Source organism: Lynx rufus, unplaced genomic scaffold (assembly GCF_022079265.1).
Source record: "Lynx rufus isolate CCGP_SWC_20201006 ecotype Redwood Valley unplaced genomic scaffold, mLynRuf1.p SCAF_7, whole genome shotgun sequence".
Taxonomy (NCBI): Eukaryota; Metazoa; Chordata; class Mammalia; order Carnivora; family Felidae; genus Lynx; species Lynx rufus.
The window spans coordinates 18,934,364-18,950,560 of NW_025814889.1; positions in this window are offsets into that span (position 1 = coordinate 18,934,364).

Here is a 16,197-nt window from a genome sequence, read left to right on the forward strand (position 1 = left end):
CGCTGGCACAATCGTAAAATCACGAAGGCCTCTGCTCTAGGAAACTGGGTTCCTTGCAGTCAAGTAAGGACCAAAAGAGGCTTTTCCATTCCTCACCCCCGCGAGGCATGTTCTTTGGTTCCCTGGTACCAGAGACCGTGAGACAGCCAACCACACACGGGCAATAAAAGTACAATAAAAATAAAAATAATTTTCCTGAAGTAAGGGTAAGAAACGGTACTTTCAACTGCAGACGCAGAGCTGCTTCTGTGTGACATCTGACCATCTCGGGACCAGATTCATGTGCTATTATCTAGACATGTGGTCAAGCCTCAGCAACCGTTTGTTTGTAAGGTGGTTTGAACAAAAGCGTGCCCGGACTGTCCAATTTATAGCAGAGAAAGAAAAACCCAAATTAAGTGTCCTCCACCAGGCTCCTCTGAAAATACCATCAAAGTGAAGTCAGTGCTGTCCCGTGGTAAGAACTGTTAAAATCATTTTAGGGAAATGGATTAAGGTTCTTTAGACACAGACATTTTGTGTACATTACAGCGAAATCTCAGAGCCCTAACTGAGCAAGGGAAAGCCTTTTCAGAGATTGGTCAAAACAAACCTCTCATGTGTCTCACTCGAGGCGTTTGGACGGTGCCTGGGAAGTACATTATTTTCAGGGGAAAAAAAGAGACAGCCTTTCTCGCATGCCAGCTGGGATCATGGGAACTTCCAATGCCAGGAATTTACTACTGTTTCTGGTAATTCTGCTCGTAGTCATCTGCAACGTTGAAGTGTGAAAGGAGGAGAAGTTGGGCACCCGGGGGACTGTCTGTGTTTTATGCCAGTTGCACCAGCACACAGAATATCCGTAAACGCATTTCGAAGTGGGTATAATTGTACCCTTTGTCAGAATCGCAAAGCCCACTGTGGTGCTCCTGAAAGAGAACACTGGGAGAAAATCTGACCCTGTAAACCCAGTCCACGCCATACAAAAGGGAAGACTGTGTGAGGGAGCACAGCCCATTGCAAGCCTGTTTCTCACTGTTTTCCAAAGCCCTGTACTCACATCCAGGACGCGTCTTTCAGGTGAAGGTTAATTTTGGAAGAGGTTTTCCAAAACTTCATTTAATACAGGGTTTGGAAAACTGAGCACTTTAAACTTCCTCCAGCCCTCTGGGCATCATTCCTGTTTCCTGGGCCGTGTCGGGGAGGCATTCCGAGCGAGGCTGCGTTCTTGCATGATAGAATCGCACACGCCTTCTTCATGATGACCTCATGCTTGACGTACCTGAACCTGCAAAGGTAAAAATGATTGTAGATGAATTTGCACTAATGGCGTCTGATGGCAGAAGGGGTGTGACCTTTATAGAAACGTACTGTTTAAATTCAATAATTCAGATGCTCTGTACTTCTGCAAGCTTCTCCATTATTTTCACCGTAAGATTAATTATCCAAGTTTGAATGTATTTCCGTACAGCCCATCAATTTGCCTTCTCTTTTACCTGGGAATCATTATGATTGCAATAACTCATTAAAGTTTTCCTCACGCGGCTTCTTAAACCCAGTTTTTCTGCCAGTCTGCTTCTGCTTACAGTATGTGGGAACCCCCAACTTTCTTTTCCTAGTAATAATTTTGTAAGAAAGCCAGTCTATCGACTGCCTTGGTGACACAGCTCATCATCCAAGGTCTGGAAGCTGGTGGTGACCAAATGTTACCTGTGTTCTCTCTGTTGATTGCTGTTTTCAGAATTAAATCATGGTTGTTTTTGTTTTTGTTTTTGTTTCACTTACCGTTGGAGTCAACAAATTTGGGGTTTTAGAAGGGGGAGAAGGGGACAATTTGTGTAATACTGCTGTCATATTTGACCACATATTAAAAACAATAAATGATCATTTTGTTTTAATTTCTTAAATACTTTTATCCTCGTCTTTCACCGTATTTCCGTTTCCTTTCTGCTGCTAGTTTTACCTATTGTGGAGGAAAATCTGTGTGCAGTGTCCTGAGCCACAGGCTAATGACATGATAGAAGATCGTTTTGCTTCTGACCCTGCACTGATACCAACTAGAGTGAGCTGTAGAAAAGGAAGGACCTGGAATGTCATGGTGTGCAGCTGGGTAGAGGCTTAGTTCCTGCCCCCACCCCTCCACGCGCAGAACCTCTGGTTGAGTTCTAGATCAGACAGCCGGGATTTAGCTGCCCGTTGAAGTCCTAGGACTGGAGTAAGTCAAGGTGCTTCCATTCACCTTGTGCGTCCGTCACTAGCCTTGGTTTATGAGCTCCAGTGGCTTTTCAAATGAGTTACCGAAGGTTCTCTAGTATTCCACCCGCCTTGTCCCAACCTGGAAGTGATTGTACCCACGGGCTTTGGGATGTGTGCCTCAGCTGACTCGTGCAGAACGTCTGAAGTGGAATGTTTTTGAATCCCAAATATTCTTTTCCTGTTTTCTCATCCACCACCCTTGGACCATCCTATGCCCAGCTCCAGGTATGCAGAGGGCTTGAACCCAGGACCAGGAAGCAAGTGCTGGAAGCTGCGGGGGATTCCGGTCAGCGGCATTTCTTGAGCAATTGCTCTGTGCAACTCAACAGTGATTTTGAAAATCTTACCTCCATGTGGATCTTTTGGACTGTATCAGTGAAGCTTTGATAACATGGAGTAAATGCAATTTTATTATTTTTTTAAGTGCATGTTTTAACTTTTGAGAGAGAGAGAGAGCAGGGGAGGGGCAGAGAGAGAAGGAGAGAGAGAATCCCAAGCAGGCTCCACACTAGTGCAGAGCCTGACACGGGGCTAGATCCCACGACCCTGGGATCATGACCTGAGCCAAAATCAGGAGATGGACGCCCAACCAATGAGCCACCCAGGTGCCCCAGAACTGCACTTTTAAATCGTGGGAATTGTCTTTAATGCCAAAAAGCAAAAATTATTCATGCAAATCATGCAACTTTCCCCAACAACAGAAAAACATTAAAGGCCAGTGTTTATGTGTGCCATTTCTTTAAATAAAGGGTGAACATGTCAAAGAAAAAATGCTAATGACAATCATGGGGCTTTTAAATTAGCTGTAGGTAGATCCCTTATAAATTTGGAGACCAGGTGTTCTTTTCACAAGCCCCTATTCCAAACCACTCTTTTCAGAATCAGACTTTTCTGACACACACTTGGGAAATGTCCCCCCTCAGTTTATCTTAACAAATATTTGTTAACGGCCAATCTGTGCTATGCAGTGTGCTCGATTCCAGAGCTACCAAAACAAATAAACAAAAAAAGACAAGGTCCCTGCTATTAATCAGCCCACATCATAGTGGGGGAGACAAACATTTAAACAAATATGGCAAATCAAGTATTATAGTGCCCAGGACAGAAGAAATATTTACATGGTACTGTGAAGTCACAGAGGAAGGAAGAGTTATGTGCATATGAAAGGGGTCAGAGAGCTTTCATAGAGCAAATGATACCTGAACTTGGTCTTGAAAGGGGAGTCGGCCTTCACGAGGGAACAGCACACGCATATCAGGGGTAGAGCGGCCGTGAGCAAACAACAGGCAGGGGCAGAGAGGCTGGCTGGAGAGGAGGCTGAGGCCAGAGAGTTAAAGCCCTCGATGACATCCACAGGACCTCACAGTGGGTCTTCAAAGCGGTAGATGCCCTTGAGAGTTTTGAGGCAGAGAGCCATATAATCCGAACTATTTTAGAAAGATCGCCCCGGAGGTAAAATCATGGCTGAATTGGCAGGGGAGAAAACTGGGAGCCCTTTCTGGAGGCGACCGCTCAAGTCTGGTTACTGTTCCATGACTACTATCCTGCCTTAGTTTTCAGATCTACACTCCGTATAATTGGTCCTCTACTAGTAAAACCCAAGGCCACGAGCAAGTGTGAAATGCTCCCTTCCCCCACGGCCACCCCTTTCAGCCAACTATACATCTCCTTTCTCCCGAAGAAATGGTGCAACACAATGTGACACCCTTTCATGTGAAACCAGCAGGAAATGACCAGGCATTCCCAACTCTTCAGACAGGAACTCCCTTCTGCATCTTGTGTAAGTCCTGGGCCTCCCAGACCACCAAGACTGCCTGATGTAGAGGGTAACCTTCCTCTGCGATGAGCGTAACACAGGAAAATGATGGATATCATCCATTTCCTTATGGTCAAGATCATTCAAACCTCAATATTTCAAGTATTTGAGGTCTGAATTTAAGGTGCTGTCCCTGAAATAAACGAGCACATGATTTTTTTTAATGTTTATTTTATTTTTGAGAGAGAGAGTGCAAGCAGGGGAGAGGCAGAGAGAGAGAGAGAGGGACAGAGGATTAGAAGAGGGCTCCGAGCTGACGGCAGAGAGCCCTATGCCCATGCGGGGCTCGAACTCATGAACTGTGAGATCACGACATGAGCTGAAGTCAGATGCTTAACCGACTGAGCCACCCAGGCGCCCCAATGATTTTTTTGTCATGTTATTAGCTGACCCATTGAGTTGTCCTTAGGATTAATGAATTTAGTAAATGCTCAGTCAGGACTATCTATCACTATTACAAAACTCAGCAATCTGAATTACTGAAAGGAAGGGAAAGATCAAATGGTTTCAGATTCCAGTGGGCATCAGAGGCCTGGAGAAGCTTCCACCATGGGTACAGTCAAAGGTCAGGAAAGGGCAGAACGAGATCTCAGATCCAGGGGGAAGCAATAAAATCAAAATGGGCAGACACCAAAGACAAAGCCTCAGAAATGTGAAGCAGTCCAGCGCGAGAGGACTTCAATGCAGACGGCCTCTGGATAATCTGAGAGCCAATGGAAGCATTTCAGAGCTCTCCGAGGAAGCAGATAAACACCTGATTTAGTCGTCAGGGAACCTAGGAAGACGTCCGTCATAAAGGAGGCTCTGCATTTAGAGAGCTTTGCTATACAGTTTAAGTGCATTCTCATTATGGGAGAGCGAAGCCGGGGCTTTGGAGAGGTAAGGAGCCGGCAGAACAGAAGCCAACAGTTTGGTTACACTCCCGTACGCCTCCTGTTTATGTGACATGCAGCCAGATTTCATACATGCACCCTGCTACCCTAGTGTGAATACAAGGAGGGCAGGTGAGAGTGCAGGTCGGCGAAGAGATAGAATTTCTGACCAGAAACCATGGCCTTGGCTGGTGCTGACTTCCCTGATCCAAGTGGTGGGCATGTTAAGAAACGTCATCTAGGGGCGTCTGGGTGGCACCGTCGGTTAAGTGTCCGACTTCAGCTCAGGTCATGATCTCAAGATTTGTGGGTTCAAGCCCCACATTGGGCTCTGTGCTGACAACTCAGAGCCTGGAGCCTGCTTTGCATTCTGTCTCCCTCCCTCTTTCTCTCTCTCTCTCTCTGCCCCTCCCCCGCTCGTGTTCTATCACTCTCCAGAATTAATAAACATTCAAAAAAGAGAGAGAGAAGGAAAGAAATGTCGTCTACAGGGGGCACCTGGGTGGCTGTTGGTTGATCCTCAGACTTCAGCTCAGGTCATGATCTCACAGTTCCGGAGTCCGAGCTCCCCGCTGTCAGCACAGAGCCAGCTTCAGATCTTCTCCGCAGCCCCCACCCCTCCCCCGCTCACACTCTGTCTCTCAAAAATGAATAAACATTTATTTAAAAAAATGAAAGAAAGAAACGATCTCTACACTTCCGCTTCTTCAAGTCTCCATGACGGGCAATTACAGTTTTTGGAAACTTCAAAAATGTCTCAAGGAGAGAAAACCAGTGGCAATCCCTTAGAGTTTGCAAATCAAGGCCTGGTGGGAACCCCAACCCCCACCTCCTAATGGGCCGATTCTTTTCTGCGAATTGTTACCACTTTAAAGACACAGAAATATGCTTGGCCGCGCAGAGTAAATACACTTCACAAAGGCCAGCATCTCCTGATAAATGTTAATTGACCCCTTTGTAATGCGCATTACTCTTAAGAGCTGCAACAAACTTTACTGACACCCTTTGAACGTCTACCAGATACCGTCCTGACATTTTTCTTGGTGAACTTTATAACCACTTTGGGGTTGCAGAATAACACTGGGCTAATTTTCCTCCCCAGATTTCTTTTTATAATTGCAACTTAGATTTCTTTCCAAAAGGATTTAACGTGGCACGAACCTTGATAGAACGTGAAGCAAATTTCTCCTGCTGCAGTCTGACTGCAAGCCTAGGGGAGGGGGGTGCATGAATTATTTTAAATGCCACAGAACTTTGCATCTTATTTCCTTCTCCGATGCTTTAAATCTGCATCAAGATGCCTTGACGTGAGATCCTGAAGAAGCAGGGGCACACTCCAGGCAAAAAAATGGTGATTTTCAAAAAGTCAAAACATCCCTTTCGTCAAATGGTAGCATTGGGAGTTTAATTAGACGTCATTTTCTTGAGGAAATGTATGTTATTTGAACAGAACCAGATCTCAGCGGGTTAAACAGTAGTAAGGCAAAGAAGAGAGTGAAACAGCTGTTAGAACGGTGGGAAGGAGAGCGTGGCTATCGGAAGAGACTCCCCAGCGGACGATACACGGTAAACTGGCAGAGAGAGTGTGCGTGCAGAGGGAGGGGAGCCGTGTAGATTTTCTATTGTTTTACTTTATGCCTCGATATGAAGCTTTATTGAGGCGCTGGGGTGGGAATTCACTGACTTCAGACGGATTGCTGCAGTCAGTTTGATTTCCTTGACATAAAACCACGACGGATAACTGACCGGGCAGTCACGGCCCAGAGACATGAAAACATTCAGTCCCTGCTGACACGGGAAGGAAGGTCCAGTGGTGACTGCTTTCTGCCCTTCTGATAAATGTCAAACCAGGATCCACATATCATCGCCGAGGAGCATCGGCTCCCGGGTTTACATATGTCAGTTTCCTGAGACAGGTCTTCTCTCTGTGCCAATACTAGGAGATAGCAGGCCCGCTGATATCTGTCCATGTAGCATTTAAGGGGACAAGATCTGGGTGCCTGGGTGGCTCAGTTGGTTGAGCTTCTGACTTCAGCTCAGGTCATGATCTCACAGTTCATGGGGTCAAGCCCCGCATCGCATCGGGCTCTGTGCTGACAGATCAGAGCCTGGAGCCTGCTTCGGATGCTGTGTCTCCCTCTCTCTCCACCCCTCCCCCGCTCATGCTCTGCCTCTCTCTGTCTTTCAAAAATAAATAAATGTTAAAAAAAAATTTTTTTTTTTAAAGGGAGACAAGCCCTGTGACATCATGTGACTGACCTCTTCGGGCCCGGATTTCTTCATTTCTAAATGGGGAACTAAAATAGTACTGACTTCCTAAAATTATTGTGACAAATAAATGACCTAAAATAGTTTTGCTTTGTGTTCTGCTGTAACCCTCAACAAAACTTAGCTATCATTGTCGCCTGTGAAAGATGCATTGATTTTGGTTGCCAAAAAAAAAATGCTGTCTAAGTCCTTAAGAAGATAAATGTAAGATAAAAAAAAAAAAAAAGTAGGGAGGAACAATTACCTGGGAAAAGAGACTGGGAAATAAGCCATTCAAACTAGAAATTGCTTGGGAGGAAAGTTATTTGCCTTCGACTCCTCTTCCTCCTCCGGAATGTCTCTCTTCCCCCACACTGTCCAGAGCAGTCTTGTCTTTCCCCTGTTCCAAGAGACTGATCGGAGTGAAAAGGAAGGAGCTTTCAATCTGAGTGATGAGAAATAAAATATTAAATACCAAAATACAACGATGAGCCTGGTGGGAGAACATCTGGTCATAGAATTTTTTTTTTTTAATTTTTTTTTCAACGTTTTTATTTATTTTTGGGACAGAGAGAGACAGAGCATGAATTGGGGAGGGGCAGAGAGAGAGGGAGACACAGAATCAGAAACAGGCTCCAGGCTCTGAGCCATCAGCCCAGAGCCCGACGCGGGGCTCGAACTCACGGACCGCGAGATCGTGACCTGGCTGAAGTCGGACGCTTAACCGACTGCGCCACCCAGGCGCCCCATCTGGTCATAGAATTTTAAAAGTTACCTGCCTTTTAAAAAACGGATTCATTTGCTTATTTAACGATTGTACAGAAAAAAATCAAGTAAGACTTCTGAGTGTTGTTCAAAAAACTATTTTTATGTGTCTGTTTCTATTTTCTCTGTTTGCAAAGGGAGGCAAATACTCCCAACATATCTTAAAATAGTTTTAAATATAATTCATAATTATATTGAAAAATGTCTTAAGCTTGTGCAAACCTGATTTATGCTGATAGACGAAGTCACAGCTTCCAGCCCCTGAACTGTTTCTATCCACAGAGCACTTCTGACGTCAAATGTGTGGTGTTTGTTGTTTTTTTTTTTTTTCCTTTTAATTCATAATAACCAATTCTCCGACTTTCTGGATACCAACCGGGTGTTCTACAATTCGATCAATCCTGACATTACCACCCGGAGTTAATGCAGACCCCACGGGTTAAGGGTTCAATCCCAGTTGACTGCTCCCACATCAGACACTAATAGAAAATCCTGGACCACCCAAACTTCTGACAGACCAACTATAAATCAGGGGTTCGTACGACACCCTCCTTGGATTTGACAGTTTGCTAGAGTGGTCACAGAAGTCAGGGAAAACAACACTACTTACTAGTACCAGTTTATCATGAAGGATACATCTCAGGACTAGCCAATAGAAGAGATGCATAGGGGAAGGTCTGGGGGCCCAGAGCTTTCACTCCCTCTCTGGGTGTACCACCCTCCCAAGCATTTTGAAGAGTTCACCAACCTGAAACCTCCGGGAGCCCCATAGTTTCTGAGTTTTCATGGAGATTCCATTACAATAGGCGTGATAGATTAAATCATTGGCCATTGGTGATTAACTCAATTTCCAGCCCCTCTTCCCCCCCTGGAGATCTGGGAATGAGGTTGAAAGTTCCAACCCTCTTATCCTGCCTTGGTCTTTCTGGTGACCAGCCCCCATCCTGAAGCTATCAAAGGGCCCACCAAGAGCCTCCTTCTTAGAACAAAAGACACCCCTATCATTCCTATCGCTCAGGAAATTCCAAAGGATTTAGAGGCTCTGTGCCAGGAAACAGGAACGAAGACCAAATATATGTTTCCTGTAGTTCTCCTCAGACCTTGTGAGTCAGAGACCTTTGCCAATCCTCTCTTCCCCCTTCTGGGACACGTGTCTCCTGCCTGGGATAATAAGAATGCCTCCGCACAAAGAGGCCCATTGCTCAGGAAGCAACTCAAAGCAGATGTCTCTTTGTAATGTGACCGTGGGCTCACCTGGGTATACCAAACAAAACACATTCATGAGCAGACCTCTGGTCTGCTGGAACTGGAACTGGATTTGCATTTGCTGTGTATTTTATTTTGAGGATTTGCTCAATGAACATTTACTGATGACCTTCCAAGAGCCATGTAATGTTTTGCGGGCTGAAAACGTAGCAATTTATTTGTTTCACAAATACTTACATACAGTTTTTCCTGTGCCAGGCACCCATCTAAGCACCTTACAAATATTAAATTATCGAATTATCTTATTTATCCCTCTTAGGCAGGTGCTCTTACTACCCTCATGTGCTACAGACTCAATGTTTATGTCTTCCCCAAATCAGGCTAGAACCTAAATCCCAAATGTGACGTGAAGGTGGGGATTTGGGGAGATGAAGCCCTCATGAATGGGATTAGCGCCCTTATAAAAGAGACCCCAAAGAGGTCCCCTGCTCCTTCCACCTTCTACCACGTGAGGACAGAGCCAGAAAACAGTTGTCAACGAACCAGGAAGCAGGTTCTCACCAGACACCAAATCCGTGAGCCCCTTGATCATGACTTCTCAGCCTCCAGAACTGTGAGAAATAAATGTTTGTTCCTAAGTCACCCATCTATAGTATTGTGTTATAGCCATTGGAACTACCGTTTGTTATAGCACTGGGAAAGGATTACGATATCACGTTATAGAAAAGGAAATGGAGGAACTTAGTGGTTGAGCAATTGGTCGACAGCCACCCAGCAAGTGAGAGGCAGAGACCAGACCTGGGGGCTGTGCTCTTGGCCACTACCCTGGGCTGCCTTTCAGATAAAACAGTGAAGAGAATGACAGATATCCCTTGCCCTTATGTATTTATATTCTAGCGGGGCAAGACAGACAATAAAACAATATCTAGATAATACCTAATGTAATGAGTTAGAAAATATAGGCAAGTGGAAAAGTACAACAGGGAGAGGAGATCGCGAATGTCAGAGAAGTGGATTTCTCACTCTAAGGGGGTAATCCGGGAAGGTAACATCTGAGTCATGACCAGGGAGTATTTCAAAGGGAGCACCAAGTACAAAGACCACATGGAGGAAACATTTCTGGAACGTTCAAGAAACAGCAAGCATGTCAGTGTGGCTTATGAAGAGTTACATTAGGCAGACAGTCACAGGAAGAGGTCAGAGAGGAAATGAGGCCAGTGTTATCCTGGGGGAGAGGTGAAACCCACTGAAACGTACTGAGTGGTTGTGTAACAAGATCTAACCTCCAGCTGATAAAGATTACCTGGCTTCTGGGCGAGACCAGACAAGAGGTGGATGCCGTCATCCAGGGGAGAGGTAACGTGGCTTGGACTGGGATGGAGGTTCTCTATGATTTAAAGGTTTGGGGATGGGAGACATAATACCGTGAGGTTATGATAAAGGGCAGAACTCTATCACTCACATCTTCAAAGGGGAGAAGGCTGCAGGCAGGTCACACGGGGGCTGCAACCAGGGACAAGGGAACAGCTAGCTGGAGCTGTACGAAGAAGCTTATATGGGCCACGCAGGGTGGGGTTAGCTAGGTGTCCATGGGGACCTTTGTGGCTTGGCTAGTTTGAATAATTTTTCTGGTTCTGGGGGAGAGGGGCTGTTGCTAGTTGTCGGATACCTGGCCCTGAAACAATTAGGGTCGATGTACAGTGGTCCCCAATGTGAAAGCCTTATAACGGAAGCGGCTGAGTCATGGACTTAATTGACTGCTTGAGAAAGGAAATGGACCAGCCTCTAGCCAGGGCCTCAAAAACGGGTCAGGTGCATTAAGAACGGGGTGGGAGGAACAATATTACAGCGAAGCAATGACGATGTGGAAAATTGGCCGGATGGTGGCCACATTTGAAGGGAGAGCCAAGAGGGCCTGCTAATGTGTTAGATATGGGATGTCAGAGAAAGAGTCCCCTACAAGTTCAGGCTCTGAGGCTAAATCTGGAAGCGTGGACTGGCCATTAGCGAAGATGAGCAGACTGAAAAATGAACAAGTTTGTAAGGGAGCATTAGAAGCGCAATGTAGAACAGCTTGTGTTTGAAATGTCTTTTTTATTTTTATAACATGTCTAAGTGAAGATGTTGAACAGAAAATGGATTTATGGGTCTGAAGTTCAAAAGAGATGTCTGGAATAGAGACATAAATTTGGGAGTGTCTGACATAAATATTGTATTTAAGGCCATGGCACCAGTGAGATCATCCAAGAAGTGAATGTAGATAGAGAAAAAAAAATGTGGCTTAATGACTGGCTCATGGGACATTCCAACATGAAGAAGTTCAGGAGCTGAGGAAGAACAAATAATGGACCAAAAGAAAGTAGAGTGGAGTGCAGCGGAGTGTCTCGAAGGCCAGTGAACAAAGGATTTCAAGGAGATATAAATGTTCAAAATCATTGACCATCAACTATGCATATCGAAATGACAATCAGATGCTATTTTGACTAGTAGACCAGGAAGACGTTTAAAAATAGACACATCATGTTGTCAAAAATGCAGTAAAGTGGTTATGACAATTTAGACTATCATTGGGAAAATAACTGGGTCGAACTTCCTGGAAAGCAATGTAACATTACATGAAAGGAATTTCTACACAAAGTCTATATACTTAAATGCATCAATTCTTCTTCTAGGAATGCACCCTAAAGAAAAAAGCAGAAACTTAGGCAAAGTTTTATAGGCACAGATGTTCTCTGCAGGGTTATTTATATTAGCCAAAAAAAAAAAAAACCTGGGGAAATATCACATTTGGGACAAGGTAAATTATCCAAAAAATTATGAGTCAGTGGACAATAGAGTGGACATTGTGGCCCAGGAAAATGATGATTCAAAAGTATATTTAATAACATACCAAAGTCCTCATGATACTGCATTAATTGAGGAAATAAGATACTGTCCTTTTTTGTATTAATAGTAAACTTGTAGTTATCATTTATTTGGTACCTACTTTGTGCAGAGCACTGTGCTAATAATTTATAGACATTGCTTCTAATCCAATAAAGTAGACATCATGAGAAAGCGAAGGCTCAAAAAGTTCATTTACTTGATGATATTATGTACATGTTCAAATATGCATGTATGCACACACACACCCTCTCACACACATTGACACAAACAAAAGGAAATCTGATGACTTATCTTACAATTTCTTATCCTCATCTAAGAAGCTTCAACTACCTAGTATGGAATATAGTGCAAATTTTTCAGTTATGAGTTCCTCTCACGGGAGGATACTAAGAATGACAACAAAACTATAAGCACTGGTTTTCTCATTTATATAGAAGAATTTTCTTGTAATTTCATAATTCTATCTACTCATCTATAAAGGGAAGGATGACTTTAGGAACGTCTCATACTTACTCCCTTGGCAGTTAAGTTGATCAATCGTAAACTAAAAGCATGAAGGAGTTAAACATTTTTGGAAAATGTATTTTGATAAAGACCAGGGTTAATCAACTAACACACCCTTCTTTTCCTTCACTCTGTAACTCATATTTTTCAAACAGATTCTTAAGAGCTTTATTCCTTTACTTATCTCCCCACGTGAAGAAAATTGGTTCATTTACATTCTAATGTCTTCATTCATGTTGTTGATGGTGCATCTTCTATGTGCCAGGACTTACTAGCTCCTGGGATGGTTGGAAAAGACACTTGGGAAGACCAGATTAAAACCTAAGTCATACCCAGCAATTGCACTACTAGGTATTTATCCAAACGATACAAAAATGCTGATTCACAGGGGTCATGCACCCCAACGTTTACAGCAGCACTATCAACAATAGCCAAATTATGGAAAGAGCCTGAATATTCATCAACTAATGAATGGATAAAGAAGATGTGACACACACACACACACACACACATACACACACAGGAATATTACTTGGCAATCAAAAAGAATGAAATCTCACCATTTGCAACAACATGGATGCAACTAGAGTATATTATGCTAAGAGAAATAAGTCAGAGTAAGATTAATATCATATGATTTCACTCATATTTGGAATTTAAGAAACAAAACAGATGAACATAGAGGAAGGGAAGAAAAAGTAAGCTAAAGAGAGAGAGGGAAGCAGACCTTAAGAGACTCTTAAATCCAGAGAACAAACTGAGGGTTGCTGGAGGAGTGTTGGGTGGGGGCGTAGGCTAAATGGGTGACGGGCATTAAGGAGGGCATTTGTTGGGTGTTAAATGTAAGTGATGAATCACTGAATTCTACTTCTGAAAATACAAAAAAAAAGAAAGAAATCATAAAGCAAAATAAATAAAATAAAATAATAAAATAAAAATGTTTTAAAACAAGCGAAAAGGAAACAAACAAACCAACCTAAGTCATAGCCCTAGTTCCAGATAAACTAACTATCCCAGGCAAAAGGCAAACGTACCACGTGTGTATGAAATGCAATTATGACAAGGGCCATAAACAAAGGAGCACGTAACAACAACAATCAGAGCAATGTTTGAAGAGGAGGTAAGGAGGGATAACTTCACAGAGGAGATGGCATTGACTGTGTCCTGATGGTTATCAGCAAAGAACAAGAGAAAGTATTCCAGGCAGAGAACAACAGAATACACAACAAAGCAGAATCATGAAGGCCACAGAGTGGGCAGGACATAGTAAGGAGTTAGTTCAGTGACTTGAAATATAGCCATACAAAACAGAGCTGAAATAACTGGTCGAAGTAAGGTGATTAGCAATGCTAAAAATCATCTGATACCTGACAATCAGGAAATTACTACAAGTTTGACACGGGAAATATCATCCAAGTGCCATCTTACTTGAGTGCCTGTGACCCTAGTATATAGCAGGGAGCATCATATAGCAGTTTACTTAGTTATGTGGTCAGGAGCACGTGCTGCTTGGATCTCCCTCTTGCGAGCTCTGTGACTTTGGCCAAGATGCTTAAAATCTTTGTGCCCCAATTTCCTCACTTAGAAAATGAGGGCTAATAACAATAGTACACAATCTTATAATATTGATGTAAGGATCAGATCTAAAATAGATATAAAGTGCTTAGAACAGTGCACTAAATGTTCGTGCCCTCCCCAAATTCGTATGTTGAAATCCTAACTAACCCCTTCACCCCATGTGATATTATTAGGAGGTGAGGCCCTTGGGACATGGTAGGTCATGAGGGTGGAGTCCTCATGAATGGGATTAGTGCCCTTATGAAAAAGAGCCCAGAGAGCTCCCTGACTCCTTCCATTATGAGAGGTTACCCTTCTGAACCCATCCCCAGGTTGACCTAAATATGGACGTTTTCTAGTCATAAACTCACAGCACCATTTCATCTCACTTGATAACTCTACTGCTAATTTCTTTAGATTGTTTGACAAGACAAATGCTCTGCCTCATAGTATGGTAACATGAGAGCCGCTGTGACCGTTCACCTTTTCACCTGTCACCTCCTCCCCATAATACACAAGTACATCCAATCACTAATAACAATCTCGTCACTTTACTGAGGGCATACTATGTGTCTATTCCTGAGTACACGCCGATCATAAAACGATCCCAAAACAGAACCTGCTCCTGCCCTACTCATGCTTACAGTCTAGAAGCAGGGAGCAGCTCTTAAATTATTAAACAAATTATCTCAGACACAAATATATGAGCAAAACAGTGGTAAGAGCTATGAAGGAAAAGTATAAGGTTCTAACCAGTATTTACCGGGATTACACCCTAATCTAGAAGTCATGAAGGAAGAGAGCCCCTAATGCTCCAAGAATTCTATCGGTGACTCTCAAACATTAAGCATTAACATACTGATATCACCTTTTCTATATCAGAAATGAATCAGTGCTCAATGACCTTGAAAAAGAATGAGATTATTGATTTCAGTATGCGGTTCAAGCTACAGAGGAAGTCAACAAAAGAAGGAGTAAGTGTGCCTTTAATCTCTTCCACGGGCCTGGAAAATTTGCCATATGGTGAAAAATCAGACTGGGAGTCCTTACTTCCAAATTCGAGGGTCTCCCTATTTAGAGAGTTTTAAGGTATCAGTAGCAGAAACGTTTTTTGACACATTACCATGTAACCTTCCCAATAATTTGGACCATATAGTTGACCTTTCAAATATCTCAGTTTGAGGGGCACCTGGGGGCTCAGTCAGTTAAGTGTCTGACTCTTGATTTCGGCTCAGGTCACAATCTCATGGTTCATGGGTTCGAGCCCCACGTCAGGCTGTGAGCTGTCAGCTCGGAGCCTACAGTCTGCTGCGGATTCTGTGTCTCACCTTCTCTCTGCCCCTCCCCTGCTTATGCTCTGTCTCTCTCTCTCTCTGTCTCCAAAAATATTTTAAAAAATTAAAAAAATATATATATTATCTGAAACACACAGGGGGCAGAGTATACCGTGAGTTCTCCAGTCAGTGTGCCCAGGCCAGCGGCCTCAACCCGTTTTCCTTCACTGAGACTGGAGGCCAGTTTTGTGCCTCTTACCTGGTCACTTAAGCATATGGTAAACACTGCCTACGGCACTCCTGTCCTGGGGACTCACAGACCCCTCCAATCGCTGCTCTTCACAATCCAGCCCGTGCCAACCCTCTCCCCACGTGCTGGCCTCCTGATTGCCCCTCCCAGGGGCCCCACGCTCAGCCTCGGGTTCTCTGCGTTGCGCTTGCTCGCCCCTCTGCCTGAGTTCTTCCTCTTCCTCCAGGCCGCTCTCCAGACCGGCCCTTATTCAGAACCACCTCCCTTCTCTCTCCAATCCCTCAACCTCCATTTTTCTTCATGGCACTTTGCCTTCCCAAAGGAATGGAAGAGCCACAGGGGAGAGACTCATTTTTCTCTCTGCCCGGTGCAGAGTGGGTGTCCAGCAATCGTAGGGGTGTAATAATTGTTTGGTGAAGTAAATGAGGTGGATGAATGAATGAATGAGTGAATGAATGAATACATGAATGAATGAATAGACTGCTTAGTTTGGCTTAGCTTTCCCTCAGCAAGCTGTCGTCTGCCATTTAGAAATCAGCACTGGCTCTGATAGAAGGATATATGGCATGCCCCCTGGTCAGAGGC